The sequence below is a fragment of the Phaseolus vulgaris genome, chromosome 1 (assembly GCF_051622355.1).
Source record: "Phaseolus vulgaris cultivar YP4 chromosome 1, ASM5162235v1, whole genome shotgun sequence".
Classification (NCBI taxonomy): Eukaryota; Viridiplantae; Streptophyta; class Magnoliopsida; order Fabales; family Fabaceae; genus Phaseolus; species Phaseolus vulgaris.
Window position 1 is genome coordinate 10,008,749 of NC_143498.1, and position 6,856 is coordinate 10,015,604.

The following is a 6,856-nucleotide window of genomic DNA, read 5'->3' on the forward strand; positions in this document are numbered from 1 at the left end:
ACTCTAAATCAAAGAAAACAAGTAACTAAACTTACATTGAAGACTTACAACCTATAAGGCTTAATGAAACTCATCATTGCTATCTCAAAAAACTTGCAGAAACTTTATAAAATTGTAGGGACATGGGTTCCAAATATTAACAATGCAAATAGAATGTCACACACAACAATATTTTACAGTTAAGCCTACAACACATGATTTATCTATATATTAAGAAAATGGAATCAATACAATAAATACGAGATTTGATATCCTCTAATAATAAAGCTATGACACAAATAAATAAAAGTATTCTTCATAATTTATATATATATATAATATAAATATTCTTGATTATATAAGATCTACTACTTGTTTCTAAAATTATAACAGGACCTATAAGCATGTCTCTGTACAAGTTTTGGTAAGTCTCCACTCTTTATATGATAAATTCACAAAAATATCAGCCTCCAATGATTTTATAGATTAAGGGTATGCTTCGAAAAATTTCTGCATAAGCATTTCTAAGAGAAAATAAATAAGAAAAAGTTAAATTTTTTTCTTGAGCTAAAATCACCTTATGCATAAGCTGAACTAATTTTAGCTTACGGGGAAACTGTTGTAAGTGTTTATAGAGAAGCATGTCCAAACGAACTCTAAATCAAATGACACCAATCCAAAACTTGACACACTCACATAAATCAATGCCCCTATATAGAAAATAATTTTGATTAATCCACCATTGAATTGTTATTATGCAGAACTTGCATATCAAATTTAGAAACTTTAAAAATTAATAGCAAAGCATCTGATGAAGTTCGAGCATTGTACTTTTATTTTAAGATATTTCAATGTAACAAGAAATTTTATGAGCTTGATGTTTATGATGCAAACAGTAATGGATTGGCATAAAATTAACTTTGATTTACTCCACCACGGTACATATCCTAACCTAACCCTATGATTGCAATAGAAAGAATATATTGGTGACATCCAAAAGAGCATTATTTAAACAAGGTCACTGAAGCATAAGAGTTCATACTTTTACAGTATAGAAAGGTCTATATCGATTCAAAAGATATCATAAATTACTAGGGCAGTGAACTGAAGAGGAGGTGATTGAAAAGTATCTCCATGAAACAAGCAGGAAGATACCTTTAGCTGTTTAAAAGAGCATAAACTTGTTTAAAAGAGCATAAACTTATGGAAGTAAGGAGATTACTAAAGGAACAAATGCTGAAAAGGTTTCTTGAGATGTCTGGAAACATCTATCCAAACTTGGTAAGGGTCTTTTACTACAATTTTTAAATTGTTGGGGATAATATTTGTCATTTGAAAGGGGTGGACATGAAGATCACCCATGATGCTTGGACAACAATCACTGGCCTAAAGTACACTGGATTAAGGATCAACAAAGGGAACATAGGAGTTGTTGAAGAGTTCAACAAAATGCAGTATTACAAAAGTTGTCCAAAGAATTCTCTTTCAAGAGTGAGAAATTTTTCAGTAGGAAGACTGAAACTGAATGAAAGGCTCATTGCCTTTATCATCTCATGGATATTTACTCCAAGGGGCAGCAATCACTCCACCTTGTCTGAAAAAGATATGGTCCTCATCTATTACATAATGAACAAAGTGAAACTCAACTGGATTCACATTTTCAAAGATCATATGCAGAAATCAACAAGGTTAAGTGACTATCATTACCCTTATACTGTTTTGATTTCTAAATTTCTGCAGTATTTTGAAGTGGACCTAGAAGAGGAACTTTTTGAAATTGTGAAGTCCACAAGTGAGATCAACAATGGTTCCTTAAGCAAGATGGGGTTTACCAAAGTTGATGGTAGATGGGTAAGTAAAAATGGAGATCAAGCTGACTCATCAAGTGGCTCATGCTGAGGAAGAAGATGAAGTTGCCGCCACTAGAGATGAACCTGCTGCTGCTGGAGCATTTGAAGTTGGACCAAGTTCGAAACACATGGATGAAAGAATAACATTCATGTCTCCCTTTGAAAGACTCATGGTGAACATGATGGACAACTTTGCTGATAATCAAAGGAGTCTCCATGAGCCGTGTGCTGCAAGATTTCAAAACATGGATGCAAGGTTTCAGACCTTGGATGAGCAAATTGAAGCAGTACATAATCAATTGTTTGAAATGCAGTATGACAAGGATGACTGAAGACATGTAATAGTTTTTTTTTTTTTTTTTTTCATTATGGTTTAAGTTTCTAAATAATTGTTTTTGTTTTTATCCTTCTTTCATTCTATTTGTGAAGAAAAATAGGGGGAGAATTGCTATGGGGTCTGTAATGTTCTGAGGTTTGCCACTAATCTTGTTTTAAGACTGGTTAGCTTGGCTGGTTTTAGTTTAACTACACTAACTCTGTTTTTTTTAATTGGTTGATTTTTCTTTTAACCGATTGATTTTATCCGCTGCATCAAACTGTTTTTAGCTGGTTTTCACATTGATTTTGCTGATCTTCCTTTTTGGAAATCACTCAGTGAAAATTGGTTTTGTGATGTTTATTGTTTCTGGAATGGATTACCCCTTGTACCTGCACATTTTGTGTATTGCAGGTTGTGCCAAATTCAACAGAACATCCCAAAGCAACCCAGGGATTTGTCTTCATCAGGGGGAGAATGTTGAAAATGAAGCTTTGATGCCTCCAAATTTGTGAAGATAGCTTGAAGTCTGTGTTTTTGTGTATGGGCATGGGTTTTAGGTTGTTTAGAATTTGTTAAATTCACTCTTAGTCAATTCAAATATGAATCAATCCAATTCCTTAAACGATTATTTTTGAAAGCTATAAAACTGGGATTATCTCCCTATATCAAAACATACAAAAAGAGAGATTCAAAAACACATTTGTGAAAGATTGGATTCAAGATTGCAAGATTGCTTTGGCTTTGCATTGGTTTAAGAGTGGAGTAGGTCTAACTGTAATTCCTTGAATCAGGTGTAATCTTTCCTGTTTTCATTTGTAATTGTTTCCTAGTTTGTAAATTTGCAAACTGTTGTATTGTGAAGTCAGAGGGTGTTATGACTTTGTGTGTGGTTTATCAAAGAGGGTGAGTGTTCTTGAGAGGTCAAGATCACCTCTTTGTTGGTGTGTGTGTTTGTAATCTGTTGTTGGTTACATAGTGGAATGTCATAGAGTTTCTGAGAACTAGATGTAGCATTGGTAAGGAGTGAACCGGTATAACTGTTTGTGTGATTTTCTCTTTCTCTCTCAATCCTTTAAAATTGTCCGTTATGTGATTTTAACATCTGCGGATATAAACAATTGGTTAATTCGCATAAACAACCGATTGATTTTTTGAAATCAGTTTAAAAATAGTTTTGGTTCTTGGCTGATATGATTGTTTTGTCTGTACTTCTTCATTAATCTTCATTCTACTCCATTGTTTGCCAAAATCTTCCATTAAACAATTCACCCCTCCCCTCTTGTTTAAGTCATTAAATCTAACAGTTCTGCTGCCTACCGAGGAGAGGGAAAAGGTCATGACCCACGATGAAGGCCACCTGATTCGTGAGGCCATAAGGCGGTTTGGCCAAGCTCTTGCTACAAGTTGATTGGCCGATACCAAGATAAAAGAACGGGCGACCGCAGAAGACTTGAGAGCCCAATAGACCTTCAAGCTCCGCAAAGAGGTAGAAAATCTGCAAAGCGAGCTCCAGCATACCAAGAATTTCCAACAAGAAGTTGAGCGTCTCATGGCCGAGAAGACCAAAGAGGCTGCAAACCAAGCTCAAGAGGCTGTGGCAGAAAGGGGAAGGCTCTTGGCTAAGGTCGAAAAACTTAAGGGGGAGCTGGCTCGCAAAAGATGAAGAATTCACTAAGGAAAACAAAGCATGCAAACAAGACGCCACCCAAGCCTTCCTTGTAGGATTTGAGGTGGCCATTGAACAAGCTTCAAGACTTCACCCCAACATTGATTACTCCTAACTCAGCCCGAGTAAAACCGTGGTCGATAGTCAATTAATGGAGGAGTAGTCTTACTCTTCATTTATTTGTAAATATCTGAATATTTTAAACAATATCATGCTTTTCATTTACTTTACCTCATGCCTGTTAACTAGGACTTTCTTTGCTAATCTCACTATTTAGCTTAGTAAACTTCAAATAGTGTAACTCAATGCATGCCTTGTTATTTAACTTAGTGAACTACGATCAACCTAAGTATAACAACTATTGTTAACATCAACTTAACATTTAGGCTTTAAGCTTGAAGTAATAAAAATAACAAGAACTCAATGCACAAAACTGAGCAGGTGAAATCACGGGGTTCTCAAGGAACTAACCTTTTGACGAACTATACCCCTTAGCCACAAAGAATCGATGCCCATTCTTGACGTACATATGTGTACTTCATATACTTGGGTAGGGGTCATATACCTTGACCTTGCCAGGCATTGCTTCACTTACTCAGATAGTTGCACCTTTATGAGCTTGGTCATCTCATCCTACATTAAGAATGATTCATTTTCTTAGGGTATCTAACTCGGATGCTCATTTATACACCGAGTCAACCCCAATTTGTCATAAACATAACCAGACACCTTCATCGCACATTACTTAAGCATTCCATATATAGCGCTTGAACTCGGGTGATCGTCCTCTCAACAAACTAATCCAACTTATCATACACTTAGACAACTTAGTCACTACTCATATGCAGAGCGCCTGAACCCGGGTGGTCATGTTGAACAAGATGCTTTGATGTCTCCAAATCCAAGAGGAAAGCTTGAAGACCTTGCTGCTGGGTGTGTGTGTTGTCTAGTTGTTTGAAACTTGTTAATTCATTCATTAAGTTGATCCAAGTTCATTTGAATCTTTAACCTTTTGAAAAGATGTGTTTTCTAAAAAGCTGTCAAAAATTTAACAGGTTGTTTTTCAAAACAACAGGTTGTTTTACCTTAGCTGTTTTTGAAAACTTGGTTGACTTTGCTGTCAAACCAAAACAATCGATTGTTTCGACAAAACAACCGATTGTTTTCCTGCAAACCTTAACAAAATTCTGTTAAGCGGTTTTAATATGTTTTAAATGATCCTAACTAACTTGGCTCCTTTATTAAATGCTTTGTACCACTTGGTGGGTCTATATAAAGGTGGTTTTATCAAAATAACAGAAAGAGTTTATCAAAATAGTTTTTCCAAGATTTGAAAGAGCTTTGAATCATTTTTAAGTGTGTGGAATAGGATTGGGTTGTAATTCTGAACTTTAAGCTTTGTAATACCCAGGTGTATTCTATTCCCTTCTTCCTTGATTACTATATTTCTATAGTTGTGTTGCCAAGGAGTGTTGTGTGTTCTTGAGGGGTTCAAGATCAACATTCTTGGTGTGGTTTGCCAAAGGTAGTGTGTTTCTTGAGGGGTTCAAGGTCACTACTTTGGTGTGTGGTGTTTGTAATCTGGTTTTGATTGCATAGTGGAATACCCAGTGGTTTCTGGGGACTGGATGTAGCTCTTGGTGTAAGAGTGAACCAGTATAAATTGCTTGTGTGCTTATCTCTTACCCTTAACTCTTTAAATTCTGTTTTTAAGTTGTTTTCATAACCTGCTGATAAAAACAACCGATTGTTTTTCTGATATCATCTTAAAACAGTTTTGGGTATTTGTTTCCTTGATTATTTTCTCTGTAATTCAGCATTGATTTTTATTATACCTTCAAAGTTTGTGAAAATCTCTCTTAAACAATTCACCCCCCCTCTCGTTTAAGGCCATATATTCTAACAATTGGCATCAAGAGCTAAGTTCTTGAAAGATATTCAAGTTTTGATCCTAAATCTTTTTTAAATGGCTGAAAAGTTTTCTTTTGGGGAAGGTGCCTGTTTAAGCAAACCACCTTTGTTTTGTGGTATGAAATATGAATTGTGGTGCATAAGAATGAAATTCTTTGTTGAATCTATAGATAGAAAAATCTGGAATGTTATTACAAATAGCTATCTCATGCCTATATCTGAAAATGTTTCTTCTGAAAGAAAGCATCTTGATTGTGTAGCTATGAACATCATTGTATCTGCACTTGATTCTAATGAATTGCTCAAGGTTTCAGAATGTAGTTCTGCCAAAGAAATGTGGAATACCCTTGAACAGTATCACAAGAATCCAAGGAGTACCTTGATGGACAAAAAAGAATCTTTTGTTGAATCTTTCTCTTCAAAATCCAAAAAAGAGGTTTGTCTTATGACAAAAGAAGAATTTGGATCAAGTCAAGCTGTTGGGAACAAAAACTGTCAATACTCAAGTGATGAGAGTGAAGAGGAAACATTTAGGTTGTTGTTTAAGAAATTCAGCAAGTCCCTAAAGAAGAGAAACAACAAAAGTGACTCATTCAACAGGTATGATAACAAGAAACCTACTGAGTTTAACACTAACAAATATACATGCTTTGGATGTGGTGAACAGGGTCATATTAAAATTGAATGTCCCAACAAAAAGAGGAAAAACTTCAAGAAGCATGAGAAGAAAGGAAAATCAAGAAGAGCTTATAATGATGACTCATCAAGCTCCTCTTCAAGTGATGAAGAAGAAGCAATTTTATGTCAAATGACAAGACAAGAAAGTGACACAAGCAGTGTAAGTTCAAGCTCTTCCATTAATGTTTAAAATTATAGCCAACTTCTTGAGGCCTTCAATGAGACTCATGAAGAAGCTAATAGGTTGGCCCTTTTGAACAATCGGTTGAAAGGTTTAAACAACTGGTTGGAAAATCGAGTCAAGACTTTGGAAGAAGAGTTGAACCATTCAAAAACAGATTTTGAAAGTTTGGAAATGATTTACAAAAACTCTTTTTGCAAGTGTGATTCTAGCTTTTGTGAAAATTGTGAATCTCTTCAAAAGAAGGTTCACTATCTTTTAAAAACCATGGA